This window comes from Equus asinus, chromosome X, assembly GCF_041296235.1.
Source record: "Equus asinus isolate D_3611 breed Donkey chromosome X, EquAss-T2T_v2, whole genome shotgun sequence".
NCBI lineage: Eukaryota > Metazoa > Chordata > Mammalia > Perissodactyla > Equidae > Equus > Equus asinus.
In genome coordinates, this window is record NC_091820.1 from 2,757,332 (window position 1) to 2,784,328 (window position 26,997).

The 26,997-nt window shown below is 38.5% G+C and overlaps 1 long non-coding RNA gene across 1 annotated transcript; it reads left to right on the forward strand.

Moving 5' to 3' along the window:
• Window positions 1-21,657: 21,657 nt before the first annotated feature.
• Window positions 21,658-26,360, forward strand: LOC106822232 (uncharacterized). Its single transcript, XR_011499788.1, has 3 exons — window positions 21,658-22,134; window positions 22,304-22,381; window positions 24,845-26,360. It is a non-coding gene; the product is annotated as an uncharacterized lncRNA (long non-coding RNA).
• The last annotated feature ends 637 nt before the right edge of the window (window positions 26,361-26,997 follow it).

Below are 26,997 nucleotides of genomic sequence, written 5' to 3' on the forward strand. Positions count from 1 at the left end.
TGTGAAATGTACATTATAGGTTTCTATAATAGATTATAGATTAATAGATTATAGATTTCTATAGACTAGAGTGTAGGGTGGACGTAGGGGCAGAGTACAAGACTAGAGATATATGGGAGGGAAAAATCACAGAGCCCCTTGTGAGTGATAGCAAGGAGTTTGACTTGTGTTCTGTGAGCAGAGCAGAACCAGGAGATAATATGAGTCTCGACATCAGGTCTGTTTTTTTGAAAGATCATCCTCGCAGTATTTTGAATAATACACTGAAGGACTCTAGTACACCTGAGCCTTGCATAAATTTCTATAAGCATGCCTTTGAAGAACTGGTAGATTTCCTAATCAGTGAAAAAAATCCCAAGGTATTTATCCAAAAGAATTGAAATTAGGATATCGAAGAGATATTTGCACACTTGTGTTCATTGCAGCAGTATTCACAATACGCAAGGTGTGGAAACAACCTAAATGTGCATAGACATATGAATAAGCAAATGTGGTATATACATACAACGGAATACTATTCAGCATTTAGAAAGAAGGCAATTCTGCAATATGGGACAACACGCATGAACCTTGAAGACACTATACTAAATGAAATAAATGAGTCATACAAAGAAATACTGCATGACCCCCTTATATGTGGAATCTACAGTAGTCAAAATCATGGAATCCAAGATTAGAATGCTGGTTGCCAGGACAGAGAGCAGTGGGCAGTGGGAGTTATGAATCAGTGGGAATAAAGATTCAGTTAAGCAAGATGAATAAATTCTAGAGATCTGCAGTACAACATACTTGGAATCAACAATGCTATAATGTACACTTAAAATTTTGTGGAGGGTAGATCTCAAACTATGTGTTCTTACCAAATAAAATAAAATTTTATTTTATTTTAAAAACAGAAAGAAAATTCCAAGAACCCCAAACAATGCTAAGCCAAAACAACAAAAAATATAAACAAAATCCAATAAATTAAAACCAAAAATGTAGGCAGTGAGCAAAGTCAAATGTTTGATTTTGTTTGGCTATTTTCAGATTTGAAAGCCAGACAGTAGAAGGAATCAGGGGATTCCCGGTGGGGTGTGCCAAACAAGGTGAGGGAGCAATGACCTGAGAATCCTGCGTGAGGCAAAACTCTTGGCAAAGAGCAAACCTGCCCCAGGTCAGTATTTATCTTGGCTCCCAGCAGAAGCAAAAGCAAATGTCTCCAGCAGAAAGCCATTCCCATTTAGGGTGCAGATGCCAAAAATGATGTTGGATCAACTATAAGATCGCAAAATAAATCACCAAAATCAAAGAGAAGAGGCTTCTCAGAGTGACAAACGAAAAGGATTCAGGACCCCAAAGCCGTACTGTTGGGATTATCATACAAAGAGTATAAAAACCAGGTCTGAAATGCTTAAAAACATTAAAAGAGTAATGGAAAATTCATCACAGGGCATGAGACTATCAAAAGTAATCAAGCACGTTGTGAAAAAGAACAAAATTGAAATTTTAGAAATAGAAAATCTTTGAATTTAAAATCCAGAAGGTCGGTAACAGTTTATCCATAGTTTATAAAAATAGACTGGAAAATATGCAAAAATGCCACTTACGGGGAAAAATACGAAAATGGCTAAAAATACATGAACTACAGAAGGTCAAGATCTTACACACATCTAATCAGTCACAAAACAAAGAACAGCCAAATCGGGAAAATAGGCAACAATCCAAGATTTAATGGTAAAGATTTTCCAGAACTGGAGCAAAACATGAACCCAGAGAAATGGAAAGGAGGCCAAAGCAGCAGTGGACAGACAGCAAAGTGAGACACAATAGCAAAGGGAGGATCTTAGAAGATCGCCAGCAAAGGCGTGTGAATTAGACGGACAGCACATTTACGGAAGGCAACAATTTCTCCTGAGTGTATTTTTGCCGTTGGACCTAATTTAGAGCTCTTTCCCCACATCCCGGAGATTTCGGAGCATCCATATGGATGAATCCTAAAAAACCAATGTGTATATCACTCGAAGGTTTGGTTCGGTTTGGTTTCTGCTCATTCTGTTTTGCAGGGAGAGTGTCAACGCTGGGGCCCACTTTTGATTTTGTAGGACTGATCTTTTTTACTGCTTGCTTTTTTGTTTGTTAGTTTCTCTTCTTTCTGCAATAAATCTCCACGGCATGCCTATTCTTTCCAGGTGCGTCTTTCTCCCACAGTGGCAGTTCCTTCCCCAAAGTGCCCCCTCTACTAAATTATAGCCAATATCTACAATCATTTGCAGTTTTATATAAAAATATAATGGAACAAAAAATAGACTCCATTTGCATTAGAATATGTATATTTAAAGTATCTTGGGTATGTCTATGAAAATTAATGCAAGGGGTTTTCATGCAGAAAATTTTAGCATGAAAGGAAGGACCTTCATTTAACGGGTTAGAGACATGATTTCGGATGAAGGACTATCCAAAGGGAGATCCCTGGGGGTGTGAGACGTTAAGGCGATTCAGAGGCACGTTTATCTCGTCTCTTTTTCTTGTTCCTGCCTGTGGCTAATTGTAAAGGAGAATTTAATCATAGGCACCTGAGCATACCTTTGAGAGGAATGGAATGTATTTGAGTTCCCGGCAACACCCTGGTAGAATCCAAAGACAAGATTTCTGGATTCAGAAGCCCATTCAGGAGCAAAGGGAACATCTGTTGGATTAGGATGAAGCTGGAGATGGGAGTTTATGAAGGAGGGTCAGAGAAAATGCAGTCAGCAAAGCGGAGCAGCGAGTCCCAAATGCGACTCCAGTTCCCCTCATCCCGAACCTTCATTTCTGATTCCCCAGGCATCTTCAGCATTACCTGTGTCACAGAAAGCCATTCCCAGGGCCATTTCTAGCCCAGATTTGAAAATAGCGAGGATTTGTCCCAGGGCCGTGGTTTTAATCTTCGAAATCAAATTGGGCAGAAGAGTAAAACCTACACAAATCAACATTTCTACTAAAAGTATAAACATATACACTATTTAAATGTCACGCCACTGCTATTTACAATACGTAGTATTGAAGAATGAAACAAACGAGGAGAGGCAAAGAAGTACTTGACACCGACTTGAAGCTATTCTCTATCATGCTTACTTCTATTATTTGGTCTAATATATGAATTCCTGCAGATAAACAGAAATTATATATTATGCATGGCATTGTTTTTATGTTTCTACTTTTCTTAATCACCAGCTTCCTAGACAACACACCATATAGCAAGATATAAATATGGAGGGAAAACAGGAAACACAAACTGTCACCCTGACGTTATGAAACACATTATCATACTGGCACTTACAAAGTAACTACAGCAAGTTTTCACATTACCTGTGTTTTCAATTAAACATAACAGAACATTTTTGTCGGTGCAAACAAAGCTCTGAATGCAGGTCTCACAGCCGGGTCTAAACACGGGTCTCAGTTTTCCATTAAAGTCCATGATGTTTCCATCGTTGCATTTTACATATGAACACTAGTAATAAGAGCGACATTATGAAATGGTTCCTGAAGATGTAGGAGAAACATGGAGAGCAGACAGTGAAAACAGAATGTAATAACTTAATGCCACGTATACTTTAAATACCTGTTACACAGTACAAGCTTTATATTCTTTTGAACAAGATGGTAATGAGTTTTTCTTTTGATAAGATACGGTTATTCTTTGAAATTTGTTACCTGCTCCTTCTGCTGTTTTAAAGATATGTGTGCAATGACCATCCTTTGGAGTTAATTTTCTATAATTCAAAGCAGAAGCTCTAAGTTTTCCAGGCTTTCTATCTTTATCTACTCATTTTGGTGCTGAAAACAAGTGGCTGTAGAGAGATGCTGTTCTCCATGCAGTAAGTTAAGCTTCTCTGGAAATGTGCCATTCACAGAACACCTGCATATACCCTCATTCGTTTAATTATAATATTAAACAGAAGGCATATGGGTGTGTATGTGTCTATATACACATATGCCTTCTAATTATGCATATGTCACATATATATAGGTAATATCCTTTATTTGAAGAACACCATTCTTTACATTGAGTATAGTGTTGTGTGGAGTGGCCACAATATGAATGGATATTGTAAGTGACTAAAGATAACAGACAACCATTTTCCTCAAATTGTCTATAAACAAGTCTCATCAAATGATCTGGCCACTCAAAGGTATTTACTTTTGTAAAACAAATATGTATAAAGCACTGTGCTCTCAATACAACACACATTTGCCTAAGAAGTACTAATGTGTAACAGTCACACACAGAAAACTTTTAATGTCATCAGTGTTCTTGGCACATGGGTTAGGACCTTATAACATACTTCACATAATGTGACTTTTTTCCTGACTAAAATTGTGCTCTTAAAAAGAAAAGATGCCCTGTTTTATTTTATTTTATTGTGTTGTATTCAAGTAGAGTTTTTGAAAAAGATGGGATATAGAATTAGGCCTTAGGTGAAAGCAATATAAAAAGGTCAATAAAGGACCATAGATTACCATGAATATTAGCAATTTGATCACATAAACACATGTGCCACTTCATTAGTCACAGAAAAGTAAGTGTTCATGCTCTACACACACAAAGTCATATAGGAAGACGTTGGTTTCATTGACAAATATGAATATGTATATTGTTTTGCCTGATAGCTCATCTATCACAATGTAATCCATACCTTATTTCCTGTTCCATCTCTAACTAGTGAGTTACAGACTCACAAGGGTACCTGGCATTTGAAACATCCTGGGTTGTATCTATGTCAGGGCCTCACCTCCCAGAGAGCCCTGCTGCTGCTCAGCTTCATCTTCTGGACTCCAGGAGTAACCCCTCCACCCACACCAGACCTGCTGGAGGCCCTTTGGTCATCGCCTATTGTGACGTCTCACTGATGAGCAGATCACAGCACTGTGATGTTTTATCTTCGGGCCACTGGCCATTTTCCCCTAAGCAGGAGTTCCCAGTTAGGCTGAAGATTCTTGGTGATTATTCTCCTGCTGATGTTTCTTAGAGAAGGCACAGCCTTGTTCTTTAGAGGGAGGGTGGTGACAGGGCCACAGAGCTCCACAGATGATCCCCTCCTGACAATTCATGGGTGATTTCATGAGACAGAATTGTAGACATGGCACTGCCAGTTTCAGTAGTGGAAGACGTAACTTTGAGCATGGATTCTATTAGGGGAGGAATTCAGACAAGTTACAGTGGGGGTGGCTCATCTCTGAGGGGCTGCCTCAAACAGGTAGAGAATGGAACAGCAGGGCCTGGCTCTTCACTTTTCACCCGATGGCTTTTCCCTCACATGCCCGGCACCTGGACTGAGTCAACTCAAGCCAGCGCTCAGTTGGGAGGGTTGACCAGAAACCAAAACGTGCTTTCACCCTAGGATTTGCACTTCCCATGGAATGGACGCTGGCTACCTACAGACTGCAACCCAAGGGGGAGCACCTGATAAACATGTGAGCTGCAGAAACCAGGTGGAAGCTGTAGAGTCTTAAATGGCTACACGGCATCATTACTGCCAGGAAGACACAGCCATCCCTGATTCAAGGGGAGGGCACTTAGAACCCCATATTTGATGTGCTGGATGGCCAAGAATCAGTGAGCACTTTTTAAAGTTGCCACTTGCAGCTGCACTCACTAGATTGTCCCTCCACGGCTTAATATCACAATGAATGAAAGCATGTGTCAGCGTTCCTGGAAAAAAAAAAAAAAGGTTTCCAAAATGCACTGCACTTCTCCAGTATCTTCAGGAGCTCGGCAGAGAACTGTGCAGGCACAAAGGAATGCCAGATCACAGATATTATTGATTACTCTAGGAGGGTCAACCTAAGATTAGCTGTCATCCAGTCCCTTGGAATGCTGAGTAGCTCAGCGATTACCCGTAAGAAGACAGACAACAGACAGTCAACTGTGGTATGTTTTGTTGTTAAGAAGGAGGAAAACGAGAATACTGCTTGGTTCATTCAGCTCAAGTGGCTATTGTTCACCTTGAAGATACACATTTCACAAAGGTACATTTGTGGACAACGTCTCTAAAGGTGGTGTTTTAAAAAATATGTATATTTCCCATGCTACATAGTGGCAAGTGAGTTTCTTAAGATTATTCCCTTTCAAAACAAATTACATATGTTGCAGAACCCTTCCGTAGGTTTCTTGGTTTTGAAAGATTTCAGGTGTAGCTATGACTGAGAAGGGCATGCTGTCCTGTTAGCTGTGTCTGACCCACCTGCTACTTAAATTGGGTTGCCATAGGCTGTTATTTTTCCTTTCATTTCTTCTAAAAGGAAATCAATTGTGAAAATAATTGAAAGCTTTATGTTTTCACTTCCATGGTGTAATGACATCAACACTGTGACTAATCACTAGGAGACCTAGATTTCTGACATTAAATTTTGTAGATATTCTCCCTGAAAAGTAATTGTACTTAAAGGGAATAATATTTTGAACAAAGGGAACCATTAAAATGTCTGTGAGTTGCTATATAGGAATTAACTTGAAAAGCACTCTTAAATACAGGCATTGTTCCTTTTTGAAACATTTATTTTTTCTAGAAGTAAAATATAAAGATTACTAGAATCGTCTGGCTAGTACTGACTGGCTGTAGAAAAATATATGGATCTTTCAGTTCTGTATCTATGTCCATAAACACACGATTTATATATACGTATGTGTGTATTTATGTACACATATATACATATATGTGTATAGATATCACTTTGTTTCATTTATATATAATATAAAAATCATACATACGATTAAGTCAAGTGATCTATGAGTAACTCGCCTGTGTAAGAAAATGGCAAAGACTGTAAGATACTAAACAGGCACTTTCATAAAACTTAAGTTTATAGTTAGATGACTATAACAGAAGTTTAAAAAAAAACTCTCATAAACTAAAATTGAAGTCGTTTCTAAATTTAAAACAAAATAATCCTTTTAGTCAAATATATTATCTAAATGTTGCCGCTCAATTTGTTTTAAAAAAATGAAAAAGTAGCTTCATAATTAAACCCAGCAAAAGCATGTACTGGGGGCTTGCTCTTAGAGAAGGTGCAAGCGGCCTAATTCTCCTTTCCGCTCTAGGTGGACCACTCTTAGTCGTCTTGTTTGACATTTCCCTTTCTAAGATTTAAACCATCTGGTAAACTCCCAGTAATTTCCTCATGACTCTTTATTCACACTGCTGACATGATACTTCTAGTTCTTTTATCATAGCTTCTCATTCCTGATTTCTTGGATTTCTCTCTTGCTCGGCTAGACTTCATTAAGCAGATGTTACTGTAAGGTACGTGGGTGCTGTAACACTAAGATTTTGCTTGATTTTAAATTGTAGTCTTCTGATGGACAACTTGGTTTGGTTCAGAAACACAAGTTGTAAGCTATTCTTTCTCTTGGGATTTTGCAGACATTTTCTCACCCTCACCTGCTAAGGAGGTCACTATGGACAAAGGTGAGACCAAACCTATTTCGTCCCTTTATATGAGACTGGATAGATTTCTCTTGAATGTACATTTGAATATTTCTGTCACTTTTTTTTAGCCTTGCATTTCAGTCATTTCACAGTGGGTATTTTAGAATTGTTTTATTCTTTCCTATAGGAACAAAAAATTTGATCGTTTTATTTCTAAAATTACTTAAGTCTTTGTTATCTCCCATCAAACTTTGAGGGTTCCCTCAGGCTCCTTGCTCTTGTGGCTGATGGATGTTCAGCCGTCCTGTGTTTGTGCGTCGTAGCCGGTTCCCCACACAGTCTATCTTTGCCTCGCATTTCCGTCTTGACCCGCCTCAGCTCAGTTTGCCCCTACTTCAAGGCGCTTTAGACTTTTCTTTGAAACTCTGCGAGTCTTGTTTGATTATTTAAGGAAGATCATGTCAAGTGGATTTTATCTGAGTCTCTGGAGAGTAATTCGGTGACCTCTGTTTCCTTACATAATTCCTTCTTTTTTCCATGCATTTTTCTCATCTGCCTTTTTCTCCTGTCTTTGCGGTTGATTCTCCTTCACGACTGGCACTAGTTCCTTGATGATCACCACCCACCTTGGAAGGCTGCCACCTGTTTGCTCACTGATTTTACCGGGAGCCCAGGGCTCTGAGCAGTGGGCAGGCGGCGCAGAGGAACATTCCACATCGGTTCTGCTCTTGAACTCCTCACAATCACCATGGTGCTCTCCTGATGCTGGAGCCCGCCTCCCCCAGTCGCCAGTGGTCCAGTTTTCTGTGGCTTGTCACTGTGAACTTCGAGTTGTGAGCTTTTCATTTCACCCTGCAGGTCACAGTTTCAGCTCTGCCTTGAGTTGACTTCCCCTCGCACCTTGCTCAGCCTTTGGGTTGGGTCTGCAGTGACAAAATGGCATCTTAGCATAGGCTGAGTTTGCACCAGGTCTTCCCAATGACCCATGCCCCCTCTTAGCTCTTTCGGGTCCCCAGACCACCTTGTTTTGCAGTTTCCTGTGCTTTTGGGATTGTGAGCCAGGCTTTTCAGGGAAATCTGAATCCTCATTGAGGCTGATAGTGGCTTACGTGCTTCCTTTCCCTGCAACCCTTTCTAAGCCTGTGTTATGTGCCAAGGGAGCTGGGTACTTTATAATAACAATGTACAGCAGATCTCTAGAACTTTGTCATCCTGTGTGACTAAACTTTTCACCCATGGAACAGCAACTCTCTAGATCCTCCTCCCCTCAGCTCTAGGCAACCACCTTTCTACTCTCTACTTCTGTGGGTTTGCCTACTCTAGATGCCTTGTATAAGTGTATCACGCAGTATTTGTCCTTCTGATTTCACTTAGCTTAACATCTTCAAGGTTCATCCATGTTGTTGCATATGATAAGATGTCCTCTTTTTTAAACCTAAATAATATTCCATATATATACACACATACAATGATATATATATATATATATACACATTTTCTTATCCACTCATCTATGACCTGACATTTGAGTTGTTTCTACCTCTTCACTATTGTGACTAATGCTGCAATGAATATGGGAATGCACATCTCTTCGAGACCATGTTTTCAAATCTTTTGGATAAATACTCAGAAGTGGGATTGCTGGAGCATATGGTAGTTCTATTTTTAATTTTTGAGGAACCTCCACCCTGTTTTCTATAGCAGCTACACCATTTTACATTTCCACCATCTGTACACAAAGCTTCCAAATTTCCACATCCTCGCCAACACTTATTATTTTTTATAGTAGCCATCCTAACAGCTGTGAGGCGGTATCTCATTGTGGTTTCATATTTGCATTTCCCTGATGATTAGTGATGTTGAGCACTTTTTCAGGTGGTCTTCTGTGTCTTCTTTGGAGAAATGTCTATTCAGGTCCTTTGCCTATTTTTTACCTCAGTTGTCTAGTGTTTTGCTATTGTACGAGTTCCTGATATGCTTGTGCCTTTGTATTGGCTATTTGCATTGCTAATTCCTTCAACACAATGGTAAATTCTGATAACGGTAGTGACAGTAAGCATTTTTGTGATTTCCCTCACATTACATGATATTTCCTTATTCTTTTCTTCTTTAAGTACATGGTGCCTTTAGGGCTAAATGTTTAACTTGGTAGCATCATATTTTGTTGTTTCTTAGTTGGTTTTCGTATTATTTTAGGTTAGGTAGACATTTGTGCATTTTTCCCATTTCTAATTCGAGATTTTATTACGATTGTATTGAGGATTTATTCTGACTCATCTAAGATCAGTATTTATTACTATTCCCCTATGTAGTATGTTAATATGGTTTGATCTTTGTTTGAAGTTTTCTCTGATATTTAGGAAAGTTTGCTTATTTCCTCCCTTTGACTATTTATTTTTTGCCTAAAAGGTGTCCTCTGAAAGTAGCCAAAACTTCAGTCCATGTTTACAATATTCCCTGAATTCTTTTTAATAGAAGATAATTTTCCTGTTATCTTTACACTCAAGACACAATGTGTCTGGAAGCAACGATACTTGGTTCCTGTGCTCTTCTTGCCTCTTGTTTGATCCACTCTCATACGGCAATGAAAATTACCGCAGAGAAACGGAGGCCAGTCTGAATTTTCATCTTTATAAATCAGCCTAATATTTTTGCCAAGAATACTTTGCACTCTGTTCAATATCTTTTTTCTAATTTAGGACTGATTAATTAGCCCTGACATAACATGAGTCTTCTCAAAGGGTGATTTCAAGTGTTATGTTATTTCTGACATGTTTTGTTAAATTTAAGCTGTAATATTTCATATGTAGCATAATTTTGGTTTTTTGTGTTCTGGAGTCCCATTATGCATGTCAGTCTTTTTGACATATTCCTCCAATCTTTTTAAATGCCTTTTTATTTATATTTCATTCCATTTATTTTTCTTACATCTATCCTGTCTCTCTTCATTTCCCCCATAAGTTCTATGCTTTCTTGTCTTTTAATTTCATCTCCATACATGTAGTTTTTATTCTTTCTTCATTACTGAGTTCTGTCAGGCTATGACTCGTATTCTGCCATTCTTCCTTCAGTTATTGTATTTTCACTCTGTTTTCTTCTTTCATGGAAGAGACCTGCTTTATTCAAGATGTTTAAGTTGTCTAGAGAGTAGTGTATAAAGTTTATTATTTTTAAGAAACTTCAACGCTTTTTCTGCATCTGCCAAGACCGTTGTCCTGAAGAAGGTATATCCTACCAGGAAGAGTTACACCCTTGCACTTCCCTCAGACTGCTGAAATTAGGTCCTCCTTAGTCTTTATAATTTCTCACTGCCTCTTTTCTGTTTAGTCAACTAATGCGATTAACACTCAGAAACACCCAGAGCTGTCCATATGGTCAGAGTTTACAGACTGCTTCCTGTGTTACTTACTAGGGTTAAGGTTCAGTGGCCAAAATTTAGCTGGATATTTTGAAAATTTGCTGCCCATCCATGGTTGGCAACATTTTTTCAGTGTGAAATTGGGAGTACAATAGTTCAAAGGGAAAGAGATAGTTGGTAGGGCTGGGTTATCCCTCAGTCGAAGTTCACTTTCACATGAACGGTCTGGGTTAAATTTACGGTGCCTTCACTCCAAAGGATTGACGTGGCTTACGGAGCTGGGGTTGAATGCAACAATCCTTGGCAATAATAATTAGATGTTCCCTTATTTCATTTTCCTGATTCCAGATTTCTGTAAGTGTAGTGTATAGTTTTGTTCTAGTTAACAAATATAGCTTACGAATATCTCTGCAACTCACTCAGTCATTATCACTTCAATGATCACTAACATATGAGCACTGATACAGTTTTATTATTGGCAGAGTGACTCAAGTAAGAAATCTGACAAGTTCAGGTTTCTGCCCTCAAGGATTATAATCAAGTGCTCGAGAAAAATAAACAAATATTTCATTACAATAATGATAAATTTTTGTGCAGAATCCTTAAACATATAGGAGGCCTATGCGACTGAGTAACATCTAAGAGAATATTTCTGAACAAGAGTACATCTGACTTGACTCGTTGAGGAGGACAGGCATTAACCAGGGAAGAGGATTGGTGGCTCATTAGGGAGAGGGTACAGGATGTTGCTTGCCAAGGTTGTTGGAGACAGTAAATATCATTAACATAGCTGCTAATCACATGGGGAGCCAGTGTGCACCAGGGCATGCAAGTGAGTTCATGGGGAAAGAGGCGAGATGCAGAGGACTCATGAAGACCAGCTGCCAAGACAAGGAAGGGGAATGATGAGACACGAGCTGGATGCTAGGACAAATAAGACTGTCAGTGGTGCACTTTTGTTTTAAGTTGTGGGAGGCCTGAAAACGGACGTGATCTGAAGAAGTATGTTTGGGGAAAATTGGTGGACTGAGATCTCTGACAATTTGGAGAGATGACCTGATCCAGATTACAGAGGTTAATTCTGAAAATTGTAGATAAAGGTAATTTGAGGATAGATAAAATTTTAAAAATTCATACAGAATGCCCCAATGGACTTGTTCATGAGAGCTCAAATTCCAGCTCTGAGGCATTTGTAGAAGAGAAAGTTTGACATCTTGTCTTATGTGCAGTGACCAAACTGTCAGCTTAATTTGTAAAAGGAAGATCATTCTTTTCTAATTTGATTAACAGTCTGGAAGCAATGGTGATGAGAATTGACAGCTTTAAATCTTAGGATATAACTCCTCAGGACATCAGTTGGTAGTTTGAAATACATGACTATGAAAACACAAGAGTGAGATATTAGGAACCAAAGTATTGCAAGTGAATTGGGTTAAAGTTAGAAACTATCTAGGTATGTAGGCTGATAGATGATAGATAGATGATAGAGAAATACACAGATGTTAAATAGATTAATGATAGATAGATGATAGAAAGATGTAAGCTGAAAATTTTATATAATTTTTACAAATATAGATATATTTAGACATTTATATGTCTGTAAAAATTGAGAAGACTGAACGATCTACCATGTCCTCTTATTGGAAGACTCTAATCTGGAGAATGCCAGTGAAGATGCCACATATTGCTAATTTGAACAGACTAAGAGTATATATAACTTTTTTGAATCTCTTAAATTTAGTAATGTCCATTAAAGTTTTCTCCATGTCTTTTCATTGCTTGAATGATCTTTTCTTTTTAGCATGGAACAACATTCCATTGTCTGGATGGACCACAGTTTACTTGTCCATTCACCTACAGAAGCATATCTCGGTTGCATCTGTGTTTTGGCAATTATGAATGAAGGTGCTATAAAAGCTACATGCTTCCTGGTTCCAATTATATGACATTCTGGAAAAGTCAAAACCATGAAGACAATAGAAAGATCAGTGGTTGCCAGGGATTAGGAGGGAGGGATGATGAGGCGGAGCACAGAGGATTTAGGACAGTGAAACTACTCTCTATGATACCACATTGGTGGATGTACGTCCCAATACATTTGTCAAAACTTACAGAACTTATACTACCAAGAGTGAAGCCAAATATAAACTATGAAATTCGAGTGATAATGACGTGTCATTGTAGGTTCCTCAATTGTAATAAATGTACCACTCTGGTGTGTGACATTGATAATGGCGAAGGCTGTGCGTGTGTGAGGGGGCAAGGGGTATAAGGGAACTCTCTGTCCCTTCCTCTCAATTTTGCTGGGAACCTAAAACTATTCTAAAAAATTAAGTCTATTAAAAAAAAAAACAAACAACGATCTTATCATACAACCCAGAAATCCTTCTCCTATGTACTTACTCAAGAGAAATGAAAACCAAAAGGCATGCAAATATTTGTTCAGATATAATCAAGACAGCTTAAACTGAAAAACTCGGACACCCAACAAAATGTGACTAGACAAAAAATGTAGTGGATACATACAATTAGAATGGGGTTTATTTTTAGGGATGGTTGACACATTGATATTTGTACTACATAGGTGGCTGTCAAAACTATATGCTGAGCCAAAAAGACAAATACAAAAGAGTTCATGCTGTCTTATTTCACAGATTTGACATTCTGAAATGTGCAATCTAATTCTCAGTGACAGAAAACATATCATCGCTTGCCTAGGGCTAAGACAGAAGGAGGATTTGACTGAAAAAGGGCATGAGGGAAAGTTCTGGGTTTACGGGAATGTTCTGTGACTTGATTGTGATTTGATTGTGGTAAGCATGTAGTTAAGCTGATGTATATACTTTTCTAAACTCATTGAATTATACATTTTAGATAGATGCAGTTCATTGTATGTGCTACATTGCAACAAATTAGATGAAAAACATAAATGATGTAAACATATTATATATCTATGTAATTAATAGACTGGATAAAATTGAAATTCAACAATATGCTATTATAAGAGATGTATATTAATTCTACAAATCCTGTAAATTCAAAATAAATGGATGAGAAACGTACACTATGTAAACACCAGCCCTAAGAAAGCTGAAGTCGCTGTATTGAAATCTGACAAAGTGGACGTCAGGAATATATGAACACCAGAGATAAGAAAGGACATTTCCTAATGAAATAGGGGTCAATTCATCAAGAAAATATAAAACTATTAAAGATGTATGGACACAATAACAGAGATTCAAAATAGATGGAGCACAATTCTGACAGATCTACAGTCAAAGATAGACTGATCCATGATTGTAGATTCGGATTTTGACCCTCCACTCTCAGGAACTGAAATAACAAATAGACAGAACATAAGTAAGTGTAGAGACAATGTGAGCACCCCTATCAAACCACTTGAAATAACTGACATCTGTGGAACATTCACCCAACAACTGTAGAACACACCTATTTCCAACTGCGCATAGAACATCCACAAAGATAGACCACAAAATAAATAATAATACATTTTATAAGACTGAAATTCTATCAGGTATGTTCTTTGATCAAAATGTAATTAAATTAAAAATCAATGAAAACAATTATCTGGGAAATCCTTGAATATTTCTTAATGTAAGCAAAGTATTTCTGCATAGTCCATGGGCCATAGAAGAATGTACAAGAAGTTGTAAATGCCCAACCTATTAAAATGCGTGAGATGCAGCTAAAGTGGTAGCTAGAGGGATATCTATAGCTTTATATGCTCACATTAGATCTTTTTAAAGGATTAAGATCAACGTTCTTTGTCATTGAGAATCTAGAAAGAGAAAGAATAAATTAAACCCTGCATAAGATGAAGGAAGGAAATAATAAATACATGAACATATGAAATAATAAACCATTGAAAGGAATCAATAGAGAATATATGTTTTAAGAATAATTTTTTTTCCTTTCTCTTCCTTTTCTTTCTTTTTTTTTTTGATTTTTTTATTGAGTTATTAATAGGTTACAATCTTGTGAAATTTCAATTGTACATTAATGTTTGTCAGTCATGTTGTAGGTGCACCACTTCACCCTTTGTGCCCACCCCCCACCCCACCTTTCCCCTGGTAGCCACTAAACTGTTCTTGGTCCATAGTTTTAAATTCCTCATATGAGTGGAGTCATACACAGATTATCTTTCTCTCGCTGGCTTATTTCACTTAACATAATTCTCTCAAGGTCCATCCATGTTATTGCAAATGGAATGATTTTGTTCTGTTTTGCAGCTGAGTAGTATTCCATTGTATATATGTACCACATCTTCTTTATCCATTCGTCTGTTGATGGGCACTTAGGTTGCTTCCACGTCTTGGCTATTGTAAACAGTGCTGCAATAAACATTGGGGTGCACAGGACTTTTGGGATTGCTGACTTCAGGCTCTTTGGATAAATACCCAGTAGTGGGATGGCTGGATCGTATGGTAGTTCTATTTTTAGTTTTTTGAGGAATCTCCATACTGTTTTCCATAGAGGCTGCACCAGTTTGCATTCCCACCAGCAGTGTATGAGGGTTCCTTTTTCTCCACAACCTCTCCAACATTTGTTGCTATTAGTTTTAGATATTTTTGTCATTCTAACGGGTGTAAGGTGATATCTTAGTGTAGTTTTGATTTGCATTTCCCTGATGATCAGCGATGATGAGCATCTTTTCATGTGCCTATTGGCCATCCGTATATCTTCTTTGGAGAAATGTCTGTTCATGTCTCCAGCCCATTTTTTGATTGGGTTGTTTGATGTTTTGTGATTGAGTTGTGAGAGTTCTTTATATATTAAGGATATTAAGCCTTTGTCAGATATATGACTTGCAAATATTTTTTTCCCAGTTAGTGGGTTGTTTTTTTGTTTCAATCCTGTTTTCATTTGCCTTGAAGAAGCTCTTTAATCTGATGAAGTCCCATTTGTTTATTCTTTCTATTGTTTCCCTTCTCTGAGAAGACATGGTGTCGGAAAAGATCCTTTTAATACTGATGTCAAAGAGTGTACTGCCTACGCTTTCTTCCAGAAGCCTTATGGTTTCAGGTCTCACCTTTAGGTCTTTGATCCATTTTGAGTTTATTTTGGTGAATGGTGAAAAAGAATGGTCAATTTTCATTCTTTTACATGTGGCTTTCCAGTTTTCCCAGCACCATTTGTTGAAAAGACTTTCTTTTCTCCATTGTATGCCCTCAGCTCCTTTGTCAAAGATAAGCTGTCCATAGACGTGTGGTTTTATTTCTGGGCTTTCAATTCTGTTCCATTGATCTGTGCACCTGTTTTTGTACCAGTACCATGCTGTTTTGATTACTGTAGCTTTGTAGTATGTTTTGAAGTCAGGGATTGTGATGCCTCCCGTTTTGTTCTTTTTTCTCAGGATTGCTTTAGCAATTCGGGGTCTTTTGTTGCCCCATATGAATTTTAGGATTCTTTGTTCTAATTCTGTCAAGAATGTCATTGGGATTCTGATTGGGATGGCGTTGAATCTGTAGATTGCTTTAGGTAGAATAGACATTTTAACTATGTTTATTCTTCCAATCCATGTACATGGAATGTCTTTCCATCTCCTTATGTCGTCATCCAATTCTCTCAGAAAGGCCTTGTAATTTTCATTATATAAGTCCTTCACTTCCTTAGTTAAATTTACCCCAAGGTATTTTATTCTTTTTGTTGCGATTGTGAATGGTATTGTATTCTTGAGTTCTTTTTCTGTTGGTTCATTACTGGAGCATAGAAATGCTACTGATTTATGCAAATTGATTTTATACCCTGCAACTTTGCTGTAGTTGTTGATTACTTCTAACAGTTTTCCAATGGATTCTTTGGGGTTTTCTATATATAAGATCATGTCATCTGCAAACAGCGAGAGTTTCACTTCTTCCTTCCCTATTTGGATTCCTTTTATTCCTTTTTCTTGCCTGATTGCTCTGGCCAGGACCTCCAGTACTATGTTAAATAAGAGTGGTGATAGATCCTTGTCTTGTTTCTGTTTTCAGGGGGATGGGGTTCAGTTTTTGCCCATTGAGTATGATGTTGGCTATGGGTTTGTAGTATATGGCCTTTATTATGTTGAGGTAGTTTCCTTCTATGCCCATTTTGTTCAGAGTTTTTATCATAAATGGCTGTTGGATCTTGTCAAATGCCTTCTCTGCATCTATTGAGATGATCATGTGGTTTTTATTCCTCAGTTTGTTGATGTGGTGTATCACGTTGATTGATTTGCGGATGTTGAACCATCCCTGTGTCCCTGGTATGAATCCCACCTGATCCTGATGTATGATTCTTTTGATGAATTGCTGAATTCTGGTGGCCAAAATTTTGTTTAGAATTTTTGCATCTATGTTTATCAGTGATATTGGCCTGTAGTTCTCTTTTTTCGTGGTGTCCTTGTCAGGTTTTGGTATCAGCGTGATGTTGGCCTCATAGAATGTGTTAGGAAGTGTTCCATCTTCCCTAATTGTTTGGAATAGCTTGAAAAGGATAGGTATTAAATCCTCTCTGAAAGTTTGGTAGAATTCCCCAGGGAAGCCATCTGGTCCTGGGGTTTTATTCTTTGGGATGCTTTTGATTGCTGTTTCAATCTCTTTCCTTGTGATTGGTCTGTTCAAATTGTCTGCCTTTTCTTGAGTGAGCTTTAGGAGATTGTAGGAGTCTAGGAATTTATCCATTTCCTCTAGGTTATCCATTCTGTTGGCATATAGTTTTTTGTAGTATTCTCTTATAATCTGTTGTATTTCTGCAGAGTCTGTTGTTATTTCTCCTCGCTCATTTCTGATTTTGTTTATTTGAGCTTTCTCCCTTTTTTTCTTTGTAAGTCTGGTTAGTGGTTTGTCAATTTTATTTATCTTCTCAAAAAACCAGCTCTTTGTCTCATTGATCCTTTCTACTGCCTTTTTTGTTTCAATAGTATTTATTTCTGCTCTGATTTTTATTATTTTTCTCCTTCTGCTGACTTTGGGCTTTATTTGTTCTTCTTTCTCTAGTTCAGTTAGGTGTAGTTTAGGGTTGCTTATTTGGGATTTTTCTTGTTTGTTAAGATGTGCCTGTATTGCGATGAATTTTCCTCTTAATACAGCTTTTGCTGTATCCCATATGAGTTGGTATGGCATGTTATCATTTTCATTTGTTTCCAGGTATTTTTTTATTTCTTCTTTAATTTCTTCAATGATCCATTGCTTGTTCAGTAGTGTGTTGTTTAGTCTCCACATCTTTGTGCCTTTCTCAGCTTTTTTCCTGTAATTAATTTCTAGCCTTATAGCACTATGATCTGAGAAGATGCTTGTTATTATTTCAATTTTTTTAAATTTGTAGAGACTTGCCTTGTTTCCCAACATATGGTCTATCCTAGAGAATGTTCCATGTGCACTTGAGAAGAATGTGTATTCAGCTCCTTCAGGGTGGAGTGATCTATATATGTCTATTAAGTCCAATTGTTTTAGTTTTTCATTCAGCTCCACTATTTCCTTGTTGATTTTCTGTCTGGATGATCTGTCCATTGATGTGAGTGGGGTGTTGAGGTCCCCTACTATTATTGTGTTGTTTTTAACATCTTCCTTCAGGTCTGTTAATAGTTGCTTTATGAATCTTGGTGCTCCTGTGTTGGGTGCATAGATATTTATAAGCGTTATTTCTTCTTGATGAAGTGTCCCTTTGATCATTATATATTGTCCCTCTGTGTCTCTCTTTACCTGTCTTATTTTGAAATCCACTTGGTCTGACATGAGAATTGCAACACCTGACTTTTTTTCCTTGCTATTTGCTTGAAGTATTGTCCTCCACCCCTTCACCCTGAGTCTGTGTTTGTCCTTGGGGCTGAGGTGCGTTTCCTGGAGGCAACAAATTGTTGGATCTTGTTCTTTAATCCATTTTGCCACTCTGTGTCTTTTTATTGGAGAGTTCAATCCGTTCACATTGAGAGTGATTATTGATGCATGTGGACTTAATGCTGTCAATCTGTCGCTCATTATCTTGTTTTCCTGTGTTTCTTTTCCTGTGTGCTTTAGACTACCCATTTAATACTGCAATTTCTTATGCTGGGTTTCTTAGATTTTTCCTTATCTATGATTTGTGACTCTGTTCTGTACTTTATTTTAGTGTCTACCTTGAAGTTTGTATTTAGAATCTCGTGTATAATATAGTCTATTCTCTGGTGGTCTCTTACTTACTCGACCAATACTGATTTAGACCCTTTGCTCTTCCCCTCCTAAATAATTATTTTCATTTTTTATTCCAACTCATCTTATTAATTTGTAGTTAGAGTGCTAAGATCGTCCTTGTTTTGGTAGTTCCCTTATTTTTACCCTAATGCTATAGTTGAATATTTGCTATCCTGTTCTGGTTCTATCCATCGGTCTCCCTAGTCTGTGGCTTGTGTCCCCTTTCTCCCTTTTTTCTTTTTTCAAGTATGAGAGCCTTCTTGAGGATTTCTTGTAATGGAGGGCTTTTAGTTACAAATTCCCTTAACTTTTGTTTGTCTGGAAAAGATTTAATTTCTCCCTCATATCTGAAGGAAATTCTTGCTGGATAGAGTATTCTTGGCTGAAGGTTTTTATCCTTTAAAGGTTTGAATATATCACTCCATTCTCTCCTAGCTTGTAGAGTTTCTGTAGAGAAATCCGCTGACAGTCTGATAGGGGCTCCTTTATAGGTTATTCTCTTTTTTTTTCTTACTTCCCTGAGTATTCTTTCCTTATCATTCCTATTTGCCAGCTTTACTATTATGTGCCTTGCAGTGGGTCTTTTTACATTGACAAATCTAGGAGATCTAAAACCCTCCTCTACACACATTTCTCTGTTGATCCCTAGATTTGGGAAATTCTCTTCAATAATTTCATTAAGCACACTTTCTGCTCCATTTTCCTTTTCCATATTCTCAGGAATTCCTATGATCCTTATGTTCTTACTCCTCATTGAATCCATTATCTCTCGGAGATTTTCCTCATTTTTTTAAATTCTTAGTTCTCTTTCTTCCTCTGTCTGGCGCCATTCAGCCTGTCTGTCCTCGATTATGCTGTTTTACTCTTCTAGGTTGTCTACACGGGCATTCAGGGAATCCGTATTCTGTTTTATCTGGTCCATTGTGTTTTTCATCTCAAGTAATTCTGTTTGATTCTTGTTTATGATTTCAATCTCTTTTGTGAAGTAACTCCAGAACTCGGCTTGTTTCTCTATCTTTCTCTCTACCTCATTGAGTTTTTTGATTACAGCTGCTCTGAATTCATTATCACTTAGTTTACCTAATTCCAAGTCCTCAGGACTTAATTCTGTGTTTTTATTGTTTTCCTTCTGGTCTGGGGCTTTTATAAATTGCTGGACGGTAGAGGAGCTGTTTTTTCTCATGGTGGTAGAATTCAGCTGCAGTTACAGCCTGTCGCCACTAGATGGGGGTCGAGAGCGGCATGTTAGCTCTCCGTCTTCGGGGCAAGATGGCTGCGCCCACTGGCTTTGTTAGGGGGGAGGGGCTGTTACTCACACGCGCCGGTCTGGGTTCAGATCAGTTCTGTTCTCTGGTCTCCCAAGGCCCTTGATTTATAGGGTCCCCGCAGACAGAAGCTTTCCCCCCCCGTCAGCGGGTCTCCACTGAATCAGCGGCAGGAGTCCTGGATGATCCCCTGGTCGCACGGCCCCTCCCCCGCTCCTTCCCGACCGGCGCGGCAGCGATCGCAGACTCTAGGGGAGGGAGCGATGTTCTCTCCTACCGTTCCAGCGCCTCCAAAGGGGTAAAGCTAGGTTTATGATCTCCGCCTTCTTGGTATTGTAGGTCTCTAACGAGCTGGCATTATGTTTATTCTCTGAAATTCAGTTCTTCCAATCTTTTGTTGTATTTTGGAGGGGAGAGAATCCCGGGTAAGCTCACCCCACCATTTTTTCTAAGAATAATTTTAAGTGTTCTTTGCTTTTCTTAGAGGGAAGCCTGAGGCCTGGGATAATACTTAAGTATAATATAAGTAAAGAAGTATGAAGGGAAGAATGGAAAAAGATAGCTTCAGAATAAATGGGCAGAATGAAAGTTTGAGAGAGAAGATGGAAGGACAGATTGTGATGGGATCCTTCTTAGTGACCAACCACATCACTGGTAAAATTCCTGAAAAAACTACAGGAGTGGACTCCTGGTGGGGATCAGTGAAGGAATTTTCCACATCAAGACGACTTGTGACACAGAAGCACGCTCCTTTGCACACACTCTGAGGAGGCAGAGAGAAGCATGAGGACAGAGTGAGGGACCTTTTAGAAACCATGGCTAGAGACTGGAAACATTATGTGCAGTCTTTCTGCAAATGTTGATTGATCGCTTTTATAGGTGCTGGATGTAAAGCATTGAGGCAGCTTACAAGACCCTCGTCCTATGAGGTTTCCCATTCGTGTGGGAAAAGGCAGGCAAACAAGTAAATAAACATATACAATGTCAGATGTTGATTAGCGTGCTGTGCAAAATAATGCAGCGACAACAGCTGAGATAGGTTAATGGGCCTGATGGAGGAAGCCTTATAATGATTGAAGGAAGATGACTCCAGAGAGAAAGAAGAGCAAGGGCAAGCACCAGGGGATGACTATGTCCTTGCCACGTGGACAGGAAACAACGTCATAGGATGACTCTGCCCCTGCCATGTGGTCATGAAGCAAGCTCTGTGGGATGACTATGTCCCTGCCACGTGGACATGAAGCAAGCACCATGAGATGATTATGGATGACTATGTCACTGACACACGGACATGAAGCAAACACCTGGGGTGACCATGTCCCTGCCACATGGAAAGGAATGAATTATCCTGGGATGACTAGATCCCTGCGAGATTGGGAGGAAGCAAGCAGAGTTGTGTATCAGGAGTCAAGAGATGAGCATGAGAGAGGAAGCATGTGAGGTCAGGGTGGGTCTGAAGGCCAGGTCAGGGGTGACCCTATAAGATTCATAGCGACTTTGGCATAATTCAGAGTGACTAAGAAAGAAGGCAAGGAGGTTCTGTGAACCCACTGGCACTTTAACAAGAACATTAGGCTGCTTTGCTTAGAACTGCTTGTGGAAGAACAGGAGAGGGAGAGAGAGGTCATTTAGGCAGCCATGTGGTCATTCAAGTGCTAGCCCACAATGGCTGTAATGAGGCCGGTGGGAGGCTGGCAGCACTTGATGAGGGATTAGATGTGGGGTGGAGAGAAAACAAGTGAAGGAGGACTGTGAACGTGGGGCATCCCGTCAGACGTCCAAAGACAGAGGATGGTGGCAGAGAAGTTTTCCCTGGGAAGACTTTGGCATTTTACAAGTGGCAACGAACATCACAAGATTTGTATGTACGCAGTGGTCAAGATGGCTGTTTCTTTGGAACACTTTTGCACAGGCAACAACTTGAAACAGAATGGCCTTGGAAAATATTGGACAGTCTAGAAAAGGTAGAACTTGGAGCCTTTGCATTTTAGTCTGTGCCAAACTTTTTTGTTAATACTTTATGGAGAAGTCAGGAAAAATTTCATTTAGTCTATTTTACACAAATTATTACGAGAAATCTCTGAAATGTTTATTTTAAAAATAACAACTAACTTTTTTTCTCTCTTCTTTCAGAAAATAAACAACCATGTTCAACCAACTGCTCTCGTCTTTGAAACAACTGTCTTGTCCATTTGGTGTCTCTCACTAAAGGTATAATATAAATGGAAAGTCCACATAATGTTTAAACTAGACTTACAATTTAAAGTTATTTATCTTTTACTTATTGATCTCTAGTCTGTAAATGATAAGAAACTCTATTAGACTCAGAAAATTGAACACAGTCCCTGCTTCCTGGAATTTAATATTTAAAATATTGATGATTTGGATAAGTTTATTAGAATTTCTATATAATATTGTTCTCTCTACCAGCAGTTCATGGAAATGCATTCAAAGTCAGATCTTTTAATTCTGCTCCTTTGTATAATCATAAACACTCCTGGAAGTGAAGAAAAAATAAACGGTCTTTTATTGAACAACTTTTTACAGGGAATGCTTTGTAGGAAATTTTCATATATACATGGAGTTTGATTTTAAAAAAATGATCTATGCAGAACATTTACGGGTATTTTATGCAATATAGACAGTTATCAAAAATGCAATGTTTAATAGAATGAAAGAGGGAAAATAGTAGAAAATTGTCCATTTTTGACTTCTTAAGGAAAGAGGACTGGAGAAGCTATTTGAATTACAATAAAAAGAGGTTTTCAATTTTTTTTTTTTTTGAATCAAGAATAAGCCAAAGCAAGCATTAGGTGTTTTCGTGAACAATATTCAAAAGGTGGAGGAAGATCTATTGGAGTTTGGGGAACCAACTTCCTTGAATAGAACATCCTGTGTCAGGAGTGAGATTGAGAACAGCTTGGAGTTGTTGGTACTGGCCGTTTGGTGAGATTATTTCATTGAAGATTTTCATATTCAATATAATCTGTAGGTTTCAGGGGAAACGTGGAGAATTATGAGAGGGTGTTCATATTGCCGCATTCTCTCTGCTGAGTGTTGTTCAAAGACTGGTGGTCTGCCCCCAGAGATGTGGACATAATTGCCCACAAGATTGACTGTTATTTTCATGTGTATATACACAGGGATGAAAATGGTGAAAGAGTTTTCTGATTGTGTAGAAGTTTAATGCTAAGACCTACTGAGCCATAGCAAAACATACATTCTTAATCCTAATGCCCAACGCAAAATAGCAGTTTTACAGATTTTGAAGTTCTTTTTTCCCCTTGTCAAATAAATTCAGCCCTGGTCTTGTTTGCAAAGATAGTTTCAATCCATGCTTTTACATCCAGCTGTTCAAAGATGTTTGTCATCTAGTAAGCATGTGTGGGCCCAAATAGGACCAAACATTCTTCTACTTCTACTTGACTCGGGGTAACCAAATTGATGTAAATATACATTTAATGGATAGATGCTATGTTGTCATTGAAAGGGGAAATCATGTATTCTTTATAGATTCCATAAAAGAAAAATCCTCTTATAGGCTTGAAGGCAACATCCTTATCTAAGCCAAGATGTTGTTACCAGAATAATTTGTTAGCTGTACCAACTGGTCAACATTTAACCACTCTTAGTTCTCTACAGCCTATTATCTCTATGACAGACGCTTAGTTGATTTCTGCTCAACCTCAGGTTTCAGCTTAAATATCACCACCCATTATTCACTCATTAGTCACTCTTGATGGTTTAACCATTTCTTTAGTCTTGCCAACATGATTATGTGGTTTAAGAAATATGTATTTGCTATATGTGGTTATTTCATTCTCCTGAATCATTTATTCTGTTATGCTGCTTGTTTATTTTGATCATTCCTCTTAACTAAGAGGAAAACAATAACAAAAGTTTCTTCAGCACATATTTCTCTCCAAATATGCCACGTTTCTCTTTTCTTCTTGCAAAATTCCTCAAGAGAGTTGTTTAGACTCATGTACTTTTATTTCTCCCTTCATGTCTCTCTTGAATTCACTCCATAGCCTAGGGCAGAATGTGGCTTACATAAGGAACGTATATGAGCTGATATATGAAGAGAAGTTTGCCCATGACTGACCAGATTCCACCCACATTTCAATGACTTTTCAGTGACCTCCACATGGCTAAATGCAATAGATAATGTCAAGTTCTTACCACATGAGACATTCTCCAGCAGGCATGCCATGTGCCACCTCTGAGAAGAAACTTTAAGTGTGATTGTGGGGTTCAGTACAGACTCCTTCCTGTCCTTTCTCTTTGCCAGGAAAGTGGGCACGTCCCACATACAGAGCTATTCCTCAGCTTGCACCTTGCAATGAGAAAACATGGAGCAGAAGCTTATACAAGCTGCAGCTTGCATGGCCAGGAGGTCAAAATAAATACTGACTCATGTAATCCACCACTGCTGTTGGCTGTTTGATACACCAGCCAAGCGGTTGATAAAATGTCTAACGTATTTCTCACACATGATATGTCTGAACACAACTCAACACCATGTGCCCCAAACTTACCCAAGTTTAGTTTTCTGAGTCTTAGAAGTCTGCAGACGTCTAAATTTTGTGGTGTTCTTTGACTATTTTTGATCTTTCCCAACTTATCTCCAATGTGCCTGCAGATCACGAAGATTCTATTTCAAAACCTTTGCAGGGGCCGGCTCCGTGGCCGAGTGGTTAAGTTCGTGCGCTCCACTGCAGCGGCCCAGGGTTCGGATCCTGGGCGCGGACATGGCACCATTCGTCAGGCCACGTTGAGGTGGCGTCCCACATCTCACAACTAGAAGGATGTGCAACTAAGATATACAACTGTGTACAGAGGGGGTTTGGGGAGATAAAGCAGAGAAAGAAAAAAGGAGATTGGCAACAGTTGTTAGCCCAGGTGCCAATCTTGAAAGAAAACAAACAAACAAACAAAAAAAACCTTTGCAGGAACCAAACACTAGTCATTAGTGATACAATTTCCACTCAGACCAACTACCACCCTCTTAGCCATTGCTCTCTTCTTTGACAAGATCCCTGAGTGGTCTCCCCGCTCCCCCTTCACTCGGCCCAGCTACTGTCAGGAAATCTCCCATATAATCTTGTTCAAAGTGTAAGTTAGAGCACGGCATTTCTGGATTCAAAACCCAAAAGTGGCTTTCTATTTTGATAAGAGCCCACATTTCTAAAATGCTTATATGCCCACTGACAATTTTCCCATCTGTACGCGATTTCACAGGTGTAAAGTGAAGACTCAAGAGATTACAACCAATTATTATTTAAAAGTCTTAGAAATGGTCTGTTTCTTTTTTCTGATAATTTTGTTTACATCTTATCCCAACGTAACAGCTGCATTTGGTCAAGTTACCTGAACTTTCTAGACCTCTGTGTCTTCATCTGTAATTTAGAGATACTAAGGACCCACACTTCAGAGAGTGGCCATAAGAATCTAAAGAGATATGTGTAAAGCATTTAGACCAAGACTTCGTATATATCCTCCCATTAAATTAAAAATATTTTCCAATTTCCATTTTATTTTTCTTGGATTCATCTTTTAAAAAGAATAAATTTCTAAATTCCAAATGTATGAGTACCTTCTAGTTCTCCTTTGGCTTATGATATACTACTTAACCGCACAATAATCTGTAGGATTTTACTCTTTGTAATTTGTGAGACTTCCCTGAACTTTCAGCAGATAGAAAATTTTGCTTTGCTTTTTAAAGTACAAGCATTCTTCTGTGGTTCTGCACAATGTTTTAGATATATTAATGAGTTCAACTCGATGAAGTTTGTTTTCCAAACTGTCTATATCTTCAGTGACATTTTATTGAAGATTCCTATCAGTCCGGCGAGAAGTGTGGTAAAATCTCCCACTCTAGTTTTGGATTCATAGTTCTGTCAATATCTGCTATGGTGATGTCTGGATTTCGTGTTCATCACATACACTTTATAAATGTTATACCATCCTGATGTATTTCATCTGTGGTTACTGTATAGTGTTTCTTTTTTTTCTTTCCTCTTGCAGTTTTTGTTATGTTCTCTGATATTACTATAACCATAGCAGCTTCTTTACATTTAGTGTTTGTTGGATTTTTATTAATTTTATGCCACATGTGCACACAAGGTGTTCTGGTTCAGAGATGCATTTCTTATTAAAAGGCTCACAGCAAGTAATAAAGGCATTCTTCATGTCTCAGGCCTTATGCACTGGGGATTCAATGAGAAACAGGTCAGTTGCCCAAAGTGAGCAGCCTAACGCCCTATAACTTCGGGAGCAGGAAAAGATACTTTTCTCTGAGTTTATAGGGGAAGGAGGCAGCTGTCCCCTGAAGAGGTCCCCTTACTCCAGCTGTTTGGAATGTAAGTGAAATCTCACCAGGAGCCTGAAAACTCCTGTCATTTTTGTCCCCTACAAGTGGTTAGAAGGTCATGGGATCACTCCTTCTTGAAGTATAAATACCCTAAGTGGACACCAGTCCTCTAGGACACTTGGGGCTTAACCCGGGGGTGAGTCTGAGCTCTAACCACTTGTCTTTGGGGGAGATAAGAGACGTTTTATTCTCCTAGTTGATCAGAGCAATTTTTCCCTGTACTAGAGAAACAAATGTCCACACATCTAATCCTTATGGTATATGAAAATGTTTCTTGGAGAAATGAAAGCAGACATTTTCTAAATTTGTATTATATACATCTCAGTGTCCTGGGGGCCTAAAGTAGTTTATTACAGGAGCACTCAGCAAGCCAGGGAAGTTTTATTTCTCCACAGGTTTTTTACAATTTTCATGGTATATTCCTTTTCAATCTTTCTGATCTTTGTATCTAAGA